The 21045-nt window shown below is 55.6% G+C and overlaps 1 long non-coding RNA gene across 1 annotated transcript; it reads left to right on the top strand.

The window, feature by feature from the left end:
* Positions 1-3483: 3483 nt before the first annotated feature.
* LOC111771071 (uncharacterized) lies at positions 3484-14329 on the top strand. Its single transcript, XR_011433793.1, has 4 exons — positions 3484-4508; positions 5103-5251; positions 11741-12428; positions 12753-14329. It is a non-coding gene; the product is annotated as an uncharacterized lncRNA (long non-coding RNA).
* The last annotated feature ends 6716 nt before the right edge of the window (positions 14330-21045 follow it).

Genomic DNA, 21045 nt, shown 5'->3' with positions numbered 1-21045 from the left:
GATAGTGTGTTTGCTGCAAAGGTTGCCTGCAATTTCCACCCCTCCCTGTACCCACACCTCTTTGCACTGTGACAGTCACCCTTCCCACCAGGAGGTGGAGCCTGTCTCTCCTCCTCTTGAATCTGGACGGGGCTGTGTCTTTCTCTCACCAGCAGAATGTGGCAGAAGTGACATTACATGACTTTTGAGGCTAGGCCTTAAGAAGCCTTGTGGTCCCCATGAGAAGCAGCCCGGGCTGCCACGCTGGAGGAGGGGAGGCCACGAGGAGAGAGGCCGGTGGTCCCAGCCGCCACCTGGCTGCAGCCTCGTGCGTCTGCCGGGCAACATCAGAAGGATCGCTAAGCTGAGCCCAGCCCAAATCGCTGTCCCACAGAACTGTGAGAAATAATACAAGTTTGTCGTTCTAAGCCACCAGCTTTGGGGGCGGTTTGTCACACGGCAAAAGCTCAGTGATCCAGATGAAGTCCCGCATCTTCATTCATTGAAGAGAAACAGGCTCATTTCCGGGACGCGCTTGACTGGGCTGGACCTTGGGTCAGTGGCCGGCTCAGGCCCCGAGGCCAGGCCTGCTGCTGGGGTCTCGTGCCTCAGGACTCTGGGAACCCGCCCTCGCTTCTTGCATAATTCCAGCTTCTTTTCTAACCACCTCGTTGAAGTGATCTCCACGGTAAACTAGATTTTTCTCAGCAAATCTGAGCCTAAGGCACAAAAAACATTTCCTGGGTCACTTCGAAAAGAGGATGGGAAGAAAAGTGTGATTCCCTGTGCAGACGTTATGACAGCAGGTCTGGGACCGCTGTCCTTGGGAGGGCCTGTTTGCAAGCCTGGCCCTCGGCTGGCGCCTGGGGACCCGGATGTCCAGAGGGTTCCTGCTGTCCCCTGATAAGAGCCGCTCACCGTGCCTGAAGCACTGGTACAAACAGGGTGGCTTCTGTGGGACACCTGCTCTCCTTCTGGGGTCGGGAACTTTCGTACGTGCCAGGCAGAGGTGCCCACGTGACCAGCCCCCAGCAACCCTTGGGCGCTGAGTCTCTACTGAGCATCTCTCACCTGTGTTCTCACAATTCGCTGCTGGAGGAATTACGTGCCTCCGTGTGACCCCGCAGGGACAGGACCGCTGGCGGCTCGTGTCTCCCTTCCTCCGGACTCCACTCCGGGAGCTTTGCTGATTGGCTTTGGACCCTTTGCTGTTATAGATCGCAGATGGAGGCTAGACTGTACGCTGAGTTCCGTGACTCCTCCTGGCGAGTCACTGGACCCGGGGGTGGTCTTGGGGCCCCCCGGGACACGCCCTCGCGCTGCAGCCAGGCCCAGGGCCGGACCTTGTTCAGGGCCACAGTCTGGCACGGGGTGCTTCCCTTTTTGTCTGAAGGGCTGGTTGAATGGTTCCATTATTATTAACCTCTTGTGCCGTCAGAGTCAACTCAAATGCCACCTCCTCTGTGAAGCCTTCAGGGATTACACGTTCCTTCCCTCTGCCCCTGCAGCCCTGGTCATGCCAAACAGCTTGTCCGCAGGTGGCCTGGCAGGGAGGGATCCTCTTATTGTGGGTGGCTAAGAGTTTGGTAGAATCAACAACAGGGGAGCCATCGAGACCTGGGTTCTAATCCTGGCTCAGAGCCTGCTAGTTCTGTGAACATCTCCCATCTGAGCCTTGTTTTTTGTCATCTGCAAAATGGGGACAGGTAAGATTAGGTTTGCTTACATGAAACAGAAAACCCAAATAACAATGGTTTAAAGAAATTAGAGGTGTGTTTATCTCTCGTGGGAAAGAACCCCGAGGTGGGTGATACAGGACTGCCTTCCTAGAAGCCTGGTGACCAGCAATCCAGGCTCCTTCTAACTTTCTGTTTCTACCCTCAAGGTCTCCTCATGGTCCAAAGTGGCTGCCTGGTCTCCAGCCATTGTGCCTGAATTTCAGGTAAGAAGAAGGATGAAGATAGGAAGGGCTCCCTTTAAAGGACTCTTCCTGAAGCTCTTTCTGGCCTGAGGTCAGCCTTTCTCCCCGAAATGGGGCTCTGCTTCCTCCATGTGCACTGGGTGGAGGTCCATATTTGGTTACAGGACAACACACAGCAGTCTCCAAACATGGGGTTCTGGGAGGTCCCCAAACGACCACCACTACCATTTATGGGGTGCTCACTAGATGCCAGGTCCTGTCCTAAGTGCTTGCACATTATCTCACTTAATCCACTCCACAACCCAACAAAGTATATTACAATCCCTGTTTTCTAGATGCAGAAACTGAGTTCAGAGAGGTTAAGTCGCTTGCCTGGGGTCACACAGCCAGGAAGAGGCAAAGCTCAGATTCAAGCCCTGCACTGTCTGACTTCATTGTCTCTCTGAATTTGTGCAAGCATCACTTCAAACATTCAGAAAGAAGTCCACAGTCTACCCACTCCTCAGGGGGGGAGATAGGAAAGGTCTAGAACTTGAATTAAATCATAATGAAGCCACATGGGCAATGCTTTCTGTTTGCCCCAAAGCTTAGAATTCCTCACCTGGATATAGCTGGCTAGAGGGCAAGAGAGCTGGAAGGAGTTTCGAGGTGGTCTAATTCAATGACCTCGTTCTACACATGGGGTAATTGAGACCTGGAGAGGGAGGGGTCTCAACAGAGTAAGGGAGAGAACCTGCCCTTGAATCTGGCTGGGCCATGCATTTAGAGTACCCCATCCATCCATCCATCCATCCATCCGTCCATCCATCTATCCATCCATCTATCCATCCACCCACCCATCTATCCATGCATCCATTCCTTCATCATCCATCCATCCATCCATATATCTATCCATCCATCCATCTGTCATCCATCCATCCATAGATCCATATATCCACCCATCCACCCGTCCATCTATATACACATTCCATCCATCCATCCATCCATCCATCCATCCATCCATTCATCCAGCCATCCACCTATCCATCCATCCATCCATCCATCCATCCATCATCCGTCCATCCCTCCATAGATCCATATATCCATCCATCCATCCATCCATCCATCCATCCATCCATTCATCCAGCCATCCACCTATCCATCCATCCATCCATCCATCCATGCATCCATCCATCCATCCATCCATCCATCCATCCATCATCCGTCCATCCCTCCATAGATCCATGCATCCATCCATCCATCCATCCATCCATCCATCCATCTACGCATTCACCCACCCATCCATCCATTCATCCATCTATCCATCCACCCACTCACCCATCCGTCCATCCATCCTTCCATCCCTCCATCCATTCAGTCGTTCAGTCAATGTTTATTGAAGGCCTACTGTGTGCCATGTGCTGTTCTTGGCATTAGCACAAGACTGACAAAAATCCTGGCCTTCCTGTGGCACACGGTTGAGTCGGCTGGGCTGGGTAGGATGTGGTAGTTGGTGGGCAGGGTGTCTGTCTGGGATGAATCATCTCTGAGGCCACTCCCCTCCATAATTTTCTCTGGTTTGTCATTTTTTTCTCCTGACTCAGAGCTGGAGACAGCCTCTGTCTGGAAGATGGAGCACCCCTCCTTCTTGGGACTGCTGAGGGTCTGGCCTGTGAGACTCGAGCTGCAAGCGGGGCATCAGAAGCCCGGGGGCTCTCCAGATGTGTCCAATTTCCCCCAGACCTGTCACTTCTCATCTGGGTTTGGCCACAAGACTTACTGGGAGCCTGTAGCACAGAGGGACAGACGGAAGCTGGATGCAGGGGAGGGGCCGTGACTCAGTAAGCCAGAGGCAGGGATGGGGGTCGAGGGCAGCAGAGCACACTTTGAAGTTCACGTTCAAGCCTAGAAATTGTTCCTAATGAGATAGTTGCACACGTGTGGGGAGGGGGGAGCACATGGGGGCCCCTCCCGGCGTCACTGACAACCGGGGAATTTGGGAAGAGACAAATGCTCGTCAGGGCCTGGATGGTTAATAAATCGTGCTGCGTCCAGATGACGGGCCAGTGCGAGTCATCGAAGAGAGTAACGAGGATGGAGAATTCCGGCATCTTTTGGTTTTCAGTCAACGTAACTCAGTGTAGCTTACACTGGAATTTCCTGGCTCAGTTCCCGGAGTGTCAGTGATGGACTTGGCCTCGGGGATATAGAGACCAGAGATGCAAAATGCCCTTGTCCCCTCCTTCTCTCATTCTCTCAGTCTGTCTGAGCTGCTTCTGTCTCTGGCTTCAGATGAGTTTTCGCGGTAGGGCAGCCTGGCCGCAGACAGCTCTAGGCTCACCTCACATCACCTTTGGCTTCAGAAGGAGGGCCCACCAAGACAAATTCTCAGGGTAAGACTTCGATTGGCTAGGCCTCGGTCACGTGCTCATCTCTGGACCAATCACTGCAAGAGCATGGGAGGGGCACCATGACTGGTCAGGCCCGGGTCGCGTGCCCAGCCCAGTGGTCAGAAGGGAGGTGAGAGGGATGGACAGCCCCGCCAGAACCACCAGGAGAAGGGCAGCTCCTCAAAGGAAGGAAAACTGGGTGGATAAAAGCAACAGATGTCCAGTCTTGCTATTTTCTGGTAAGTTTTTGTCTTTTTAGTTTCTCTTGTTTTTGTTATATGGAAAATTATCCTCCACATAGAGCTGAGTGTGTGTATCCTTACATAGAGCGTGGGGTCAGAGGCAGACTCTGGAGTCAACTGACTGGGTTCGAATCCTGGCTTTGCCACTTTCTCACTGTGGCCTTGGGCAATTAGCATAACCTCCTCGAGCCTCAGTTTCCTCATCTGTAAAATGGGCATAATAATAGTGTGTACCTCACATCATTACTGTGAGAATTAAGCCAGATAGCCTGCCTGATTGGTGGTTGGCATGTGGTAGGTTTTTGATGTTAACTAGAGCAGAGGCTGTCAACCTAACTGCCCACAGGGGTCAGGCAGGTAAGTAAACGAGGGAAATGGACCTACTTGGGGACACAATAGGGAATGGTGGGGACTGTGGCAAGATGGAGACGCTTGTTCCATGTGAAGTGGGCAGCTAGTCCTCGGCTCTAGCCAACCGTTGCCATGAAGAGACAGGAGCCCAGGATGACCAGATCTCTGTTTTCCAAGGATAGCTGGATTTACAAATTTTTGTGTGATATTCATAATCAATTAGTTTTTTAAAAATTGCAGAATGCTCAGCTAGACAACAAGACGAAAGCCAACGAAATGGGTGGATCTGGTCCCTGGTCCACTTAACTGCTGCCTTGGATGTAAATACACAGTGGAAGAATGTTCACGAAAATCTTAACAGGCACGGTCTCTGTGCCGTGGGATTTAAGGTGATTTGAACTTTCTCTGTATTTTCCGTGTATTGAAATGTTTTATTCCACAACATCAGCCACAGAGGAGACGGCAGGGGCTGCGGGAAAGTGGGTGGAGGGCACAGGGGAGAAAAGGAGAGATGAGTGGGCTTGGGACAGCCCAGAAAGGCCCTCTCTGCCTGGCTGTGACCCCGAGCAGGGGCTGAGCAGGGAGGTGCTGAGCTGCGTTCTCGACATTGGGGCGCACGACCGTGAACCCCTCTCTTGCCTGAGGAGCCCGGGACCTGGGCTGAAATCCCAACTCCACCTGTGTGGCCTGGGGCAGGTGACTTTGCTCTGGGAGGCTGCTTCCTGGTCTGCGAAAGGGCGGTAAGAGGGCCTCCTCCTCCCCTGGTGGACAGGGAGGCTGCAAAGGCAAAACGTGTAAACATGTAGAGGCTGGAGCTCAACCTCAGGACCCCGACCTCAGGATCCCGTGCGGGCGGCCTGGCTCGCAGGCGGGGCTGAGGGAGGACGCGGCCCTCCTGTGCTGGCCGGATCCCCCGGCGCCTCCACTTGGGCACGGACTCGGGACTCGTCGTGGGATTTCGAGGGAGGGGAGATTTTAGGTGACAGCTGTCATTCCACCAAGAGCTCCCTAGGGCAGCATGCCAGCCCAGTGCTGGGTGCTGGGGAACAGAAACTAAACAGCCACCAGCAGCACTCCGTGGGGGAGGGGCTTTGACCCATTCCACGAGGGCATCACAGGGCAGCGATGCCAGTCTGGAGTCCTGGGTATTTGGACGAGGAAGGAGAGAATCCTATGGAAGGTGGAGCAGAAGTTTGTGCTTTTTCAGAGAAGGTGAGGGGCCAGTGGTCCAGGTTGAAGGATCAGCAGGAGCAAAGGCTCAGGGGCTTGAGATGGCATGGAGGGTGGGACTTGGGGGGAATTCGGGCCTGGATCTAGTTCTGCCTTGGGCCTTTCCCTTCCCCCTGCTGCTCCCCCTCCTCCCGGGGCCCCACCCCTCACTCAGCTGCCCCCTGACTCCCACTTCCCCTTTCCACCCCAGGCGGTAGGACTGCAGTAGTTTCTGCTGGGGACAGGCATACACACTTGCTCATCACGTGCACACAGGAGGCCGCCCGGCTCTCCCCGCCTCCCGAGCTCTCGGGAGGAGCGCCCTGGAGGAAGCAGAAGGTCTCCAGGGGCCCAGGTGGCTGTGTCTCGGGGTGGAAGTGGGCTGAGGACAAGCCAGAGGCAAGGTCGCCCTGTGTCCCACCTTCCTCTGGTCAGCACCTGGCTGTGGCAGTTCCAGGCAGCTCATGCCTCCCCGACCACGCCCACTGGGGCTCCCCTGGTCCCATTTGGCCAGGGCGGGTCCACGCTACCACCTGGACACATGGGATCCTGGGAAACGGAGCCCCTGGCCTTTGCAGCATCTGTGTGGGAGGTGGGCTCCTTCAGCCAGGGAGGCAGGAAGGAGGGGCGGCTGGTAGGAGCCAAGGCACAGGCCTGTGGGGCCCTGGAGGGAGATGCCACCACAGGGATGGAGGGGGAGCTGGCAGAGAGATGGGAGGAAACCCAGGCGTGGTCAGAGACCCCGAGGTGAGGGCCTTTTAAGAAGCGGTTGGCAGTGTCCCCCTGGGGCGGGAGAGGCGAAGGTGTCTGAGCATCCAGTGTGTCAGCACCGAGTGGCTGGGGTGGGAGGTGGTGCAGCAGGGTGACAGGCCAGGGAGCTGCGAAAGCGGAGGCAGCGAGGTGGGTGGCAAGAAGAAAGCCAGAGAGGGAGGTGGCAGCCAAGGGCAGCCAAGGGGGTGCTTCTAAGAAAGGAGCCCCTTTCCTTGAGTCAAGCCACTGGAGACCCCAGTGTTTGTGACTGGACAGGGTCCATGGCAGGAGGAAGGGGGGCCCAGAGTGGGGGACAGCCCAAGGGGCAAGGCCCGAGGACCCCCACCCCCAACCCGAGGGCTCTCAGCCCCCACTTTGCAGACTGGGAGACCAAGGCGCAGAGGCTGCTGCCAACCACGGGATTCCGGCCCGGGCTTCTGCCCTCCTCTGCGTTTTTGTGGTTAAGGTTGAGTCATGTTTCTGGGACATCAGTTCTAGTCATTTTGGAGGCCACTCCTCTAGAGTTTTCAGCAGTCAGTCCTTCAAAAGAAATCCGAGACTTGAGCCTTTCAACTTGGGTCCGCTCTGTCTACCGTGCAGTCTCAGGTTTTGCTCAAGTGTAACTACAGAGCTTTAATGAAGTGTTCTCGCGAGTTCCCCTTTCCTGCCATTTCGGTCTCATCTCCTCGGCTCCTGTGTCCACGTTCGGGGGCCCTGCACCGTGTGGGACGGCCGGCGCTGCCCAGCTGCGCGTCCTGGGTTCCAGTCCCAGCCTGCAGGGTTGCCACACCGTCCAGAATCACCCCCGCCCCGGGATAGTACCAGGCACCCCGGGACAGTACCGGGCACCCTGGGACAGTACCGGGCACCCTGGGACCGCCTGCTGGGAAATCAGCTGGTCAGAACCATCCCTGTGGGCTCGGAGGGTGGGGCTGGGTGTTTTAAACTGTCACCCGGGATCCTGGTTTCATTCGGGTACGAGGAGGCCAGCAGAGCAGGAGACGACTGCCGTGAAAAGACAGTTTGTTACTCTCAGTGCCCAGGAGGAGGGGCGTGCCAGCCACGCAGAGCCACAGGGGGAGCACCAGCGTCTGGGAGGGGAAAGCACCGTGAGAGCCTTTGTTGTGGTTTTCCAGGAAGAAATGGTGAGGCAGGGTAAGCAGCCCATTGGGCTTCGGATTGGCTCGTTGGAATAATTTGGGGGCTCTGGGCTGTGGGGGTGGTTCCTTGTTGTCTGGTATGTGGCCCTGGGATGATGAGGGCAGAGGACTATTTCCTCCCGGGGTGTAAAACCGGGCAGAGGTGGCAAAGGGGGTTTTGGACTCAGGATTGGTTTGCATGAAAGGTGTGCCGACCGGCCTGTCATTCACCCTGTCTAGAAGTTAGCTGACTCCCCAGCAGAGAGGCCCCCCGATGCCAGAGCATCGAGAATACAGAAACCAAGAAAGTATGGTCCACATATAGTTCCTACACTGGGTCGGCTGCCTTCCCTGCTGCACCTCGGCCCTTAGAGCAGAGTCGGCACACGGCAGGGGTTCAGTGCATCCTTCCTGAAGGGACGACTGGGGCCCTGTCCCCTGCGAGGCTCGGGCTGTGTTTGCAAAGGGCTGGTGTGTGTCACAGCTGGGAGAAGCGGCCTCGTCCCTGCGGCAGCCTGTAGCTCAGGGGGCTCTGACGGGTCACCCCGGCTTCGGGCCTCGGTGCCTCCCCCTCGGAGCCGCGGCACATCCCCCCGGGCCAGCATTCTCATCTGCAGAATGGGGATGCTGTGACGCGTCTCAGTGGCTTGTGAAGATCCACGGGCTTGGGGCTCAGGGGTCTGGGCTGGAGGGGTCCTCAGTGGGGCCGGCACAGATTAGGGACCCCAAACCTGGTGTGCACCCATATCCCCTGGGAGCCTGTTAAGGTACAAACTCCCAGGCCACCGACTCCTGAGTCAAGCCTCTGGTGGAGGGGCCTGAAAGTATTTTCAACATATTTCAGATGCTTGCAACCCCAGCAAGGGTGGCGTCATCCTCTCCTCTCTGTAAAGATGTCAAAATCCACCCTGGGCTTCAGAGCGCTGGGGTCAGCCTTTAGCAAAGAGGCGATTACAAGAGACAAGGAAACCACTTCTGCGTTTGCCGTTGAAGGCATGACGTCACACGGGGCCCCTTCCATCAAGGCCTCTCTCCAGCGTGGTGTTGGGGAAATCTAACTCACCAAGGAACTGGCACGTTTCCCCTTTTCCAGGAAGGACAACTGAGTAGTGTCCCCTATTTCCCTTTTTACCCCAGGTGCCAGGAAGCTCAGGCAAACCCAAAGCTCAGCTGCAGCAACCCCTCACTTGGCATATTTGTCTTCTCCTTTTCTCTTTGGTTCTGATTTTCACTTTCATATTCCTAGCTTTTCGTATACATAGGTGATGGTTTGGGAGATAAATCTAAAGGGAAGAAAGGCAAAGAGGGAGGGAGAGAGGGAGGAAAAAATCTCAGGCAAGATAAGAGTGCTGTGGTCAGGGGAGACCACACTTGAAGTCTTGGCCGCCAGCCTGCGGTGTGCCCTTGGGCCACTCACTCACATCTCTGATTCCCTCTGACCTCTGGACCACCTCTCAGTTTCCTTTGCAGGTTCACCCTGTCTGTCTTGAACTATTTGTTCCTTTATTCGTTCAACACACGTATTTGAAGTGCCTACCTGTTCTGCTGTGTAACAAACGGCCCCAAACTTCTTAGTGGATCTAAACAATGTTTCGTTTGCTCATGAATCTGCAATTGAGGGAGGGGTCAGTGGGGGCAGCTGTCGCTGCTCCACTCGGTGGCAGGCAGGGTGGCTCAAGGCCGGGCCTGGACTGTCTGATGGCTCCCTCACATGTCTGGTGGCTGGTGTGGGAAGATCTAACAACAGGGGCCTCCAATGTCTGGAGTCCTCGGGCATCTCCCTTGCTCTGTATGGCCTCTGCCCGTGGTCCCTCCAGCATGGCAGCCTCTTTCTTTATCACACGGGGCCCCTGTCCCCACATTGACACCCCCAAGTCCTTGCTTTCCGCCCGGGCTCTCCTCTGACTCCTGATCTACATTTCCAGTTTCCCACTGGAAGCGTCTGAGTGTCTCAGTGGCCCTCAGCTCGTGGGTCCCAAACTGCCTCTCGTTTCTCTTCTGGGTCCTTCAGCTGGTGGCCGCGGCTCTCACATAGCCCCGGGGCCGCATTGGGAGTAAGTGTCACCACCTCCAAAACAGGGGTTAGTGGGTGGGGAAGAGACGCCAACTTCTGAGCCACCGGCTGGTCCCGCCCATTTTCCAGTGCTCAGCCCAGGGTCCTCGTCCTCACTCTGAGGTCAGTCGTCCCCGTGCCAGCGTGGCACTTCTGTTAATCAGGACCTTCAGTTATCTGGAAGCCGGGTCCCTTGGCCAGGTTGGGCCGCGATGTCACGTCCAGGGATGGTGACAGAGACCACCGAGCTGCCAGTCCCTGAATTTGGAGTGTTCTGCTGGAAGGGCCTTCAGCGTGTCTGAGACCTCTCTCCTTATGGTTCCAGAAGAAAAATCCACCCCGGGGGTGGGCGGGGCAGAAGTGGGAGGGAGAGTTCCCCGGGCCCTGAGTCCCAGTTTTCATTCTCTTGTCCTCTGGTCCTTTCTGTTCCCTCAGCTGTGCCTTGGGCCTTGCCCTTCTGCCCACATCAGGCTCTCAGTGTGCCGGGGAGGAGGCCGTGTCTGGTTTCTCTACGTGTCCCCAGGCCCACAGGGCCATGAGACGGCCCCTCACAGATGAGGCATGCTACGTGCCTGAAGTCGGCACCACAGGGTTGGGGACAAAGGCCTCCTGGCTCCCACCTGCCAGAGCTCTCGACCTACGCCTGACGGGGTCTGCAGGCTGCAGGGCCTCCCAGGTGGGGTCACATGGGAGGGCGCGGCCCAGGACGGTCCAGAAAGCACGGGGCCTGTGCTGGGGCAGACCCAGGCTTGCCCCTGGCTCTGTCCCTCCCAGCTGTGTGACGGGAGCTAAGGTATCACACGCTGAGCCTTGGTCTCCAACTCTGCAAAATGGGACTGTTGGCTCGTGTATTCCTGAGGCCCGCCCAGAATTTTCCCTGGGAGGCACGGGGCCGCGGAGACAGACCCAGGGCCCAGGGCATCCAGGGAGTGGTTAGCAGACCCTGCCAGGTCCTCCCTCCACCCCCAGCTGCCGCCTGCAGGGACTTCCCCTCTTGGGCCTCAGTTTCCTTTTCTGTAAAAGCAGAAGATGACTGCAGTGCCCACAGGGGAGGGTGTGGGGATTCCAGCTGGCACAGAGCGGCCAGCGTCAGGGCTCAGAACTCGCTGAGTGAGTGGGAGGGATCTGTCTGGGTCTGTGAGCGAGGAGCAGCCACGAGGAGGAGCCAGACACGGGGAGGCTGGGGAGTCTGGTCCCCTTCCCTCACCCGCTTCCTCCTCCCCGTCCTCGGAGACCAAAACCAGCCCGCGGGCTCCACCCTGTGGTGGCTGAGGGAATGCCACTCAGAGAAGCCACAGCCTGGGGCTCCCCTATCTGCAGGGGGAACCTCTGAGGGCCCTTCACCCGGACCCCAGGGTCTGTGGGTGGGTGACTGTAGCTGGGGCCAGGGCAAAGTGTCGCAGCTCCCTCTCTGTCTTCCCTTTCGCTCTCCATCGCATCCCTCCTGACTGCCCATTGCTGGCCTCAGGATGGGGATGGCGGTGGTGAGTGGCGGGTTGGGGGCTGTGGGTGGGGGGTAGGGAGGTGCTGGGCTGGTAGGCAGAGCTGGGACCAGGTGAGGCGGATGAGGTTGTGCAAGTGCTAGATCTTTATTTAAATTTAAATAAATAAATTTAACTTTATTTTTGATAATTTGTTCATCATGATGTTTTGCACTGATTTTGATTTGTAAAGCTATCATATAAGGTGTTATTTATCTTGACTGGTGAACTTTTGGCCTCCCTTAGGTTCTGCACCTGAGATGAGGGCCTCCCTTGCCTCCCCCTGGCTCAGCCCTGTTGGGGGTAGGTGGGGAGTGCCTGGGCTGCAGCCAGAGGATGGGGACAACCTCACAAGGAATCTTCCTGACTCCATCTGGTGGTGTTCATTCACCCACCTGCCCACCCTCCCTCCATCTTCCACTGTCCATTCTTCCATCCATCCCTCCATCGCCCATCCATCTGTCCATATGCACAGCGCTTAAGAACTTGCATTCTGCATTTATGGCCTGAGTTTGCATCCTGGCTGCCCATCCTGGTGACCTGTGACGTCCATTCAACACCCACACTTCCCGTTTGATGTATTTTTACACTTAAAAATTATTCATATAATACTTGAATACATTGTTTAAAAATCATCTATTAATCTCTAATCTTCACAGACATTCAGTGAGATAGATGTGATCATCCCCATTTTATAATGAGGAGCTGAGGCCCGGAGGGTAAGGTGTCCTGTCCAAGGTTCCATGGTCTATGAGTGATAGCAACGTGAGACCTGAGAGTCTAGGTCACAAAGCCGGCCACGTCCGTCTTCCCCCGTCACTGCGTCTCCTGAGGGTGGAGCGAGGTCCAGAGGGCCCTGGAGAGCCCGTCGGACGGCAGACAATCCACAGATGATTCTATGCACGTGATGAGTTCTGGGAACAGGTGTGAACAGGTAATGATGGATTCTCGGTGGGGAGAACCCGTGAAGGGGGCACGGAGGAGGGTGTTGTGTGAGTTGGCTTGGAAGAGAGAAGGCCGACGAAGGAAGGGCCTCGAGTGGTGGGAACAGCATGTGCAAACTGCAGCAGTGGAGACTGAGCGGGTGACATCTAGGCACATCCTGGGCTGGAGCACTTGCTGTTAGGTGAGTGAGTCTGTGTGTGCAGCTTTGGCGAGGGTGGGGGATGAGCCTCAGAAGAGAAGCAGGATCAGACTGGGAGAGGTTTTTGGACGCTGGAACACAGCTGACATTTCTTGTCTCACCTGCCTGTAACAGGGACAGAAAGGAAGCAGCCTTGGCGGGAAATTCCTCTTGTACCGGACGCCACAGAAGGGCATTCACATCCCTTGTCTCAAGGGCGGCTCACCACACCCCTGCCAGGTGGCTGTTGTGATCCCGTTTCAGTGACGAGTGAGGCTGAGCCTCAGAGAGTTTCCGTGATACCCCCGGGTCACACAGCCAGACGGCGGGGAGCTAGCAGCCAGCTCCAGCTCTGACGTGCACTTTAGAAAGGTCACTCTCACTGTCATGTGAAAGAAGGACTTGGTAAGACAGAGAAAAGCAGAGAGACTCAAATGATCTTCACAAGGGGGCCAAGAGCATTCAGTGCGGGAAAGGGCTGTCTTTTCAATGAGTGGTGCTGGGAAAACCGGATCTCCACATGTGAAAGGAGGAAGTTAGTCCCTACCTCACGCCGTACACAAAACTTCACTCAAAATGGATCAGGGACCTAAGTGTAAGGCCTAAAACAGTAAAACTCTTAGAAGAAAACACAGGACCAAAGATTCATGATGCTGGATTTGGTGATGATTCCTTGCATAAGACTCCAAAGGGACAGGTAACAAAAGGAAAAATAGACAAATTGGACTTCATGAAAATTTAAAAATTTTGTGCATTAAAAATTACTGTCAACAGAGTAAAAAGGTAACTCCCAGAATGGGAGAAAATATTTACAAATCATATATCTGATAAGGAATTAATATCCAGAACATACAGAGAAGTAAAACTCAACAACAACAAAAAACCCAAATCAAAAATGGGCAAATGACTTGAATTGACGTTTTTCTAAAGAAGACATGCAAATGGCCGATAAGCACATGAGAGATGATCAACACCACTGATCATGAGGGAGATGCAAATCAAAACCGCAGTGAGTACCACCTCACACCCATCAGGATGGCTGTTATATTAAAAAGCAAACAAATGGAAAATAAGAAGTGTTGGTGAGGATGTGGACAGACTGGAACCCTCGTGCACCTTTGGTGGGAATGGAAAAAGGTACAGCTGCTCTGGAAAACCATGTGGTGGTTCCTCAAAAAGTTAAAAATAGAGTTACTATATGACCCAGAAATTCCACCTCTGGGTATACACCCAGAAGAACGGAAAACAGTCTCGAACAGATATTTGCACACCCATGCGCACAGCAGCATTATTCACAACAGCCAAAATGCGGAAGTAACCCAAGTGCCCGTCAACAGATGAGCGGATAAACAAAATGGGGCACATCCATACCATGGAATATTATTCGGCCCTAAAAAGGAGGGGAATTCTGACACGTGCCACAACACAGATGAGCCCTGAGGACATTAGGCTGAGTGAAGTAAGCCACAAAAGGACAAATAGCGTATGATTCTCTTTATATGAGGTCCCTACAGTAGTCAGACTCATAGAGACAGAAAGTAGGAGGGTGGTTGCCAGGGCCTGGTGGAGGGGGATGCGGAGTGACCGTTTAAGGGGCACAGTTTCAGTTTTACAAGATGAAAAGAGCTGTGGGGGGAGGTGCTGGTTGTACAACATGATGACGGTGCTTAATACCACGGAACTATGCACTTAAAAATGGTCAAGGCGGTAAATTTGATGTTCTCTGTACCCACAACATAGTGTACACATAGAGACACAACAGAGTGTGATGGATTCACGGATCTGGAGCCCCACAGCAGGATGCAGAAACGTAGCTGGGCGTCATCGACGTGCAGGTGACCACAAGGGCATGATCTCCACGAGCTTGCTCATGGACGCTTTGAGGAGAGAAGAGGGCTGAGGTCAGATCCCTCTAGAGCTCAGCGGTATGGGGTCCAAGCTGGAGGAAGGGCCCGGAGATGAGGATGAGGTCAGGGAGGTGGAGGGACGGGAGGAGAGTGTCAGGGAAGGCGAGGGAGGGGTCAGGAGGCACCTGGTCCCCCTAGTTCAGAGAGTCTTTGCTCCCTCCGGGGCCCAGCACCCCTCCACTTTCAGTCCGTGTGATTTGTGGGGCTGACCCACCCCCAGCTCCAGGAAGCGGGGAGAGAAGGCCTGGCCTGGGTCCAGCTAATAATATTCCATCTCCTGGCTCTGGTGATTGGCTCAAGAGTGGGCCTGTGACCAACGTAGGGCCTGGAGATTCAATCATGGGACTTCTGCTGCAAAAACTAGGAAGACAAAACTTTCAGGCTTGAGTTCTAGCTGTGAGGATAATGCCAATCTAGAGCTGCCAGTGCCACATACAGAGCCTGAGCATTAAGCCAAAGCAGAGGAAAGTGAGTGGGGAGATGGAGAGCAAGAGGGATCCAGTCTGGGTGATAGCATATGAGCTTCTGGATCCATCAATGCCTGAAGCCTGCACAACTGGGTCACCCGAGCCAACCAGTTCCCTTTATGGCTGTGGCAAATACTGAAAGCAGGCTCCCTCCACACTCATTCCCAATCTGTCTCCCGCCTGCCTTCCTCTACCACAGAGTCTGAAAAGCTGAGTCATTATTTCCCAGCCTCCTTTGCAGCCAAGGGTGACCATGAGACACTTTCTGGCCAATGAGGAAGCCCCTGGGGAGGGTGCCCCTTCCCGAATAAAGGGAAGTTCTCATTAGCAGAATGCCATTTTTGTCCACTTTCTCGCTGCTTGGAATGTGGGTGTGAGGCAAGGAGGCGCAGCCGCCATCTTGCAGCTACAAGGCAACAAGCACGAGATGCAGGACAAGCACTAAGGAGGATGGGACCAAAACACAGGCTGAGCCCAGGTTCCTGACGGCACTGTGGGGCTGCGGCTCCAGGCCTGGGCTGCCCCGTCCTGACGTCTTGCAGAGCGAGGCAATGAGCCCCTGCCACTGGGTTTCTGTTTCCCGCGTGGAGTGGTGTTGGCTGACACACAGAGCCAGGTGAAGGACCCAAACCAGTGCAAGGCGAGTGTTTAAAAAGCACTTAAAAGGGGAGAGAGTGGCTGCCAGCCACACGATGCGGACAGGCTGGGAGAATGGGGCCCATGATGGAGCCGGGGGGCTCCCTCCCCTTCCAGTTCCTCTCCCTTCACTGGCTTCCCTGAACCATGGAGCCTGGAAAGCTAGAAAAACTGCTTCTCCCGGATCCCTTGCAGCTAGGGTTCTGGGTGTGAACTCGATTCTGCCGGTTAGATCTGCTCGTGAGGTCGGCAAGGTGGCTGTCCCCTTGCTGCTCTCAGTGGTTGTGAGCATCGAGGGGCAGTTGTATCAGAGGAGGCAGCGGCTGGACTCTGTGACCCAGTGTCCAGGCACCGGCCTCCTGAGGGGTGAGAGATGAGGGCAGCGGTGCTGGTAGCTTCCTGGGCCCTGGCGGCAGCCACAGTGCTGTGTCTGGGGGTGGCCTCCAACTCTTCACCTTCCTGCCTGTGGCCTCGGCAGCAGCTGCCCTCGGTCAGTTCTGCGGTGTTCTGGCGGTTGCTCCTGGAGACCCCCCCACTCAGAGAGCACTTCCTGTAAGCACCGAATTCCCCATGTTCAATCCCTTTCTGATCCAGATACCTGAGTGGTTTCTAGTCCCTGCACCAAAACACAACTGGTGCAGGATGGAGACGTGACCTTGGGTTTAGGAAACTGGAAGTCACAGGCGACCTTTGAGAGAGCGGTTTCAGTGGAGTGGTGGCGAGTGCAATCATTTTGGAGCCCTGTTTGTGCCTCTAAGAACATGGCCTAATCCACAGAAGGGAGCTGAGTTCCAGAAGGACAGTACCATGGAGGAAACTGAGTTTGTACATTTGGTTCCCAAATGTGTCCTTGGCTCATGGGGGTCCCTGCTCCCCAGCCCTTCTTGGCCCCATAACTGGACCCTCCATTTTTGTGTTTAATGTCTGGGTCTGGTCCCCCTCCAGCCAGACCACAAAGGAAACCAGATTGCAGCGGTGAGGGGTTTCCCAGAAGGCCTAGCGAGGAGACGGTGTGGGCTGGGGGGTGGGGGGGTGGCAGCTGTGAGGACGAGGAGACAAGGCCCCGGGGCTGTTTCTTTGTAAGATGAGAGAGACTCCACGTGGGAAGGAGTGAATGTGAGAAGGAAGTTGAAGACACTGGAGAAAGAGCAGAACAACATCCTGGAGGAGCTGGAGGAGCAGAAGATGAAAAGGGAAAAGCTGGCCTCGCAGACAGTGATTGACACTTCCTGAGTGTCTGTGGCTGGCTGGTCCCTTACACATGTCACCTCGGCCTGTGCTCTGGGCTCTCCAGGGAGCGGTGATGCCGCTTGCTGAGGCCACACAGCCTCTACAGCGGGTGGAGACGGCGGGGGTTGAACCCACAGTAGGAGAGGGAGGAAGCTGGAGGAGGACACGGGCGGTCTCTAGATGGGTTTGGGGCAGTGGAAACTGACGCCATCTCCTGAGGGAGAGGGCTGGTGGCCCCAGGATGGCGGGGTCGGGGAGGGTGTGTGCGAAAGCGGGCCCTCTAGCCATCAGCAGGGAACGGCTGAGGCTGAGGGGGGAGCTCGCAGGGGTGCGCAGGTGGGTCTGGAGGTCAGGTCTCGGGGTGCGGTTGGAAGGACAAGGAAGGAAGGAGTTAAGGGTGCTTTGGGTGTCGTGCAGGAAGAGGGATGTGGGAATGGGCTGCTGGTTGGGGATGTGGAGAGAGGGAGGGAGGGAGGGAAAGGCAGGCCGGGGTATGTGCCCAAAGCCAGCGCAATGAAGCTGGGTGGGGGCGGGGCGAGCAGGGCCGGGAAAGCCTGGAGGGGGACACAGATCTGGCCCAGGCAGCCCTTAGGAAGGTTTTCCTGTCTCCTGGCCCCCTCCCAGTTCCTCGGTCATGCAGCTCAAGGCACAGGAGGAGGCCGCTCCGGGGAGGCTGCGGGGCCGTCTCCGCCCTGCCTGTCTTGAGCCGCCCTCCTTCCCTGGTGACCTCCATCTGCTGTAAATACGTCTGCATCGGGACAACTCCACGCCGCGTCTCCAGTCTGGATCCTTCCCCTTGCTCCAGCCTCATCCTCCAACTGGATGCCTGACACCTCCCTGTCCAACACGCTTCTCCACCGAAATGTCCAGAACGGAAGCCTTGATTCCTCACCTGCAGACCCTCTCCTCCCACGGTCAGCCCTCTCCTGGGTGAATGGCGCTTCCAGCCGCCAAGTCGCTGAGAATGAAACTGGCACCCTCCTTGACTCCTTCAGCAAATCCTGCAGACTCTACGAAATACATCCTGGGTCCGGTCACTTCTCGCCTCCTCCACCATCACCTCCCTGGTCCAAGCCTCCGCCCCCTCTCGCCTGGACAGGGGAGTGGCCCCGCAGGGTCCCCCGGCTTCGGTCCTGTCCCACGAGGGTCTATTCGTCACACGGCCACCAGAGGGCGCCCTCTAGATTCGGATCTCGCGGTTTCCCACTCACAGCGTCAATGGAAACTCGGTAGCGGCGCCCCCAGGTCCTGCCGCCCCTCTTCCCGGGGTGCTTCCTTCGAGCCCCACAGGCCCTCTGGCTGCCCTGACGCGCCCCGAGCTCCTCCTGCCTTTGCCCTCGGCAGGCGCCCACCTGCATGTTCTTCCCCATCTTTCAGAGCTGGGTCTGCCCTTCCCCTCCCTTCTCCATCCTTCTCTTCTGTCACCCTCCTTTGCTATTTTTCATGGCACTTTCACCAGTCGTCTTAGCGTTATATTCGTTATCTTGTTTATCGTCTGTGTCCCCACTGGGATGTGAGCTCTCTGGGGGCAGGGACGTCGCTCTCTCACTGTCATTTCCCCAGGGCGAGTTGAATGGTGACGAGTGCACAGGGGACTTGCAGGCAGGAGGCCATCGTCCCTCCCCGGTCTGGGCCCCACGGTAGGTGTCTTCCCCTCCCTGCTCAGCATCAGAAGCCCCGGCCCACACAGCATCGGAGCAGGCAGAGCTGGAGGACTGACTCATGGCCAGAGCACAGGAGGAGGGCGGGAGGAAGGGGCTCCATGGAGGAGGGAGAGTCAAACCCGAGACCCGCCCACTGGAGGAGATGGGGGATCCAGTGGATGGAGTGGAGAGCTGCCCCGAGACTCCAGGCCTCTGTCACGAGAGCAAAGGCATGTCCGTATCTTGGCTTGTTCTGTGCAGTCCGTGTCTGTGCCTGAGGGCTGGCAGGCCGGCAGAGGCTGGGGTCTCCGCTCCTGCCCTTCCGTGATAGGGTAGGGTCTGGGTCAAGGAGTAGGGAGGTGAGTGGTGGGTGCTGGGGGCTCTGGTGAGGGATGCCGGATGCTGAGTCTTGGAGGAGAAATAGGATCTGGTCAGGCAGGAGGGGGCAGACAGGGACTTCCAGGCGGAGGGCACGCAGGTGCAAGGACACACTGAGTGTGGCTTTGAAGACCTTCCAGGGGTCTGGCCTGGTGATGGCAGAGGGAGGCAAGAGCTGTAGTGGGGAGGGTGGGCGAGGACAAGCCTGGAGACTGCCACCTTGAAGGAGAGGGGGCCTCATCCGAGGGAAAATAGGAACACTCTGACACACGTGCGTCTGTGCACTCCTGTGGAGAAAGGCTGGGTTCTAACTACAGCTGCGAGGTGGGCAGTGAGGGAAGGAGCTGGATTTAAGAAATGTTTCCGAAGGAGAAGCCACAGGGCCCAAAGGTGCCTGGATGCTGGGACTGAGAGAAGGGAAAGAGCCGAGAATGCTGCCCGGTTCAGAAACAACTTAGAATACATGCGCGGATTTAGTAGGAGATGAAGGTAGCTTTTCAGTCAGTGGGGAGAAAATACACTGTTAGATGTCGGGCAATGCGTAGCCATCTGGCAAAAGATAAACAGGGTCCGTGCCTCCCGCTGTCCAACAGGATAAGACAAGATGTCCCAGAGAATCAAATGTGAAAAGTGAAGCTGTAACATAGACGCAACTGGAGAAGAACATTGTAATAACATCATTTCAGGTGACAGAGGCCTTTCTAAGAATCACAAAGAGGGGCCGGCCCAGAGGCCGAGTGGTTAAGTTTGCATGCTCCGCTACAGTGGCCCAGGGTTTCGCTGGTTCGGATCCTGGGCGTGGACATGGCGCCACTCGTCAGGCCATGCTGAGGTGGAGTCCCACATGCTACAACTAGAAGGACCCACAACTAAAATATACAACTGTGTGCTGGGGGGATTTGGGGAGGAAAAAAGCAGAAAGAAAAAAAAAAAGAAGATTGACAACAGTTGTTAGCTCAGGTGCCAATGTTTAAAGAAAAAAAAAAAAGAATCACAAAGAACCCAGAAGCCATGAAAGAAAACACTGTTGAACTAAATGACATATTATACGTATAAAGACGTCTGCATGCTCAGGCCACTACTAGTAAAGACAGTGACAGTCTGGGGAACATGGTCGTAACTCATGTGACAAAGAGCTAATTTCTCTAAAATGGAAATCAAGGAAAAAGACCAAACCAAACAAGAAGATGGGCTGAGGGTCTGAAAACACAGGCCACAGAAAAGGGAAATACCAGGGGCTTTTAACTCTGAAAAAATGCTCACTCAGACTAAAAGAAATGCAAATCAAATCCACTGCTATGGCAATTTTTGCTGACTGGAAGGTCAAGCATAAGAAAGTTGCCTAAAAGAGAAAGCAGGGAAAGGAGTTTTCCAGAGCATTGCTGGTGGGGGGAGGCGAGCGGGTCCAGCCCCTGTGGAGGGCATCTGACACAATGACACGTCCTTTCACCCAGCGCCCCTCCCGCAGGGGGCAGCCTGCAAGCACTCGCCCCCTCACACAGGGCGTGCACACGCTGTATGGGGCCGCGCAGCCGGGGTGGCAGAAGGTGGGGGAACCACGCCGACTTCCGTAGGAACGAATCAGGTTGGTTCTTGCACACCTAGACAGCGGAATTCTGTTCAGCTGCAAAAAAGAATGAGGAAGCTCTTTATGAACAGATGGGAGCGAGCGTCCAGGTAAACGTGGCAATGTGCAGGACACAGGCCTCACGGGCTCCCTTTTGGGTGAGAGAAAGGAAATAATGCATTTTTCTGCTGGAATACCCCTGGAAGGACCCACAAGAAACTGGCCACGGAGGTGGTCTCCTCAGGGTGGACCGGGTGGCTGGGAGATAAGCGGGAAGGCTGACTCATCGTGATAAGCTCTTTTGAACCTTTTGAATTTTGGACCATGCGAATGTATTACTCATTCAAAGGTAATATGAGAATAGTAAAATGTAACAAAAACACTTAAGAAAATGTTTGCTGTCTGGGTCCCAGTTTAGGGAAGAGGGATGGTTGTGTTGTCCTGGGGTGAGACGTGGGGAGGACTGTTGAGTTTGAGGGGCCAGTGGGCGTCAGCGTGGGTGAGGGGCCTCTCCAGCAGGCCTCCGGGACGGCGATGGAAGCCAGGGGGTGGCTGAGATGGCCCGAGGGTGTAAAGAGAAAGGCCAAGACAGCGTCCTGA

Source organism: Equus caballus, chromosome 28, assembly GCF_041296265.1.
Source record: "Equus caballus isolate H_3958 breed thoroughbred chromosome 28, TB-T2T, whole genome shotgun sequence".
In the NCBI taxonomy this organism is placed as follows: Eukaryota; Metazoa; Chordata; class Mammalia; order Perissodactyla; family Equidae; genus Equus; species Equus caballus.
Note: the sequence above shows the minus strand (reverse complement) of the source record. Positions and strands in the feature narration are given on the sequence as shown.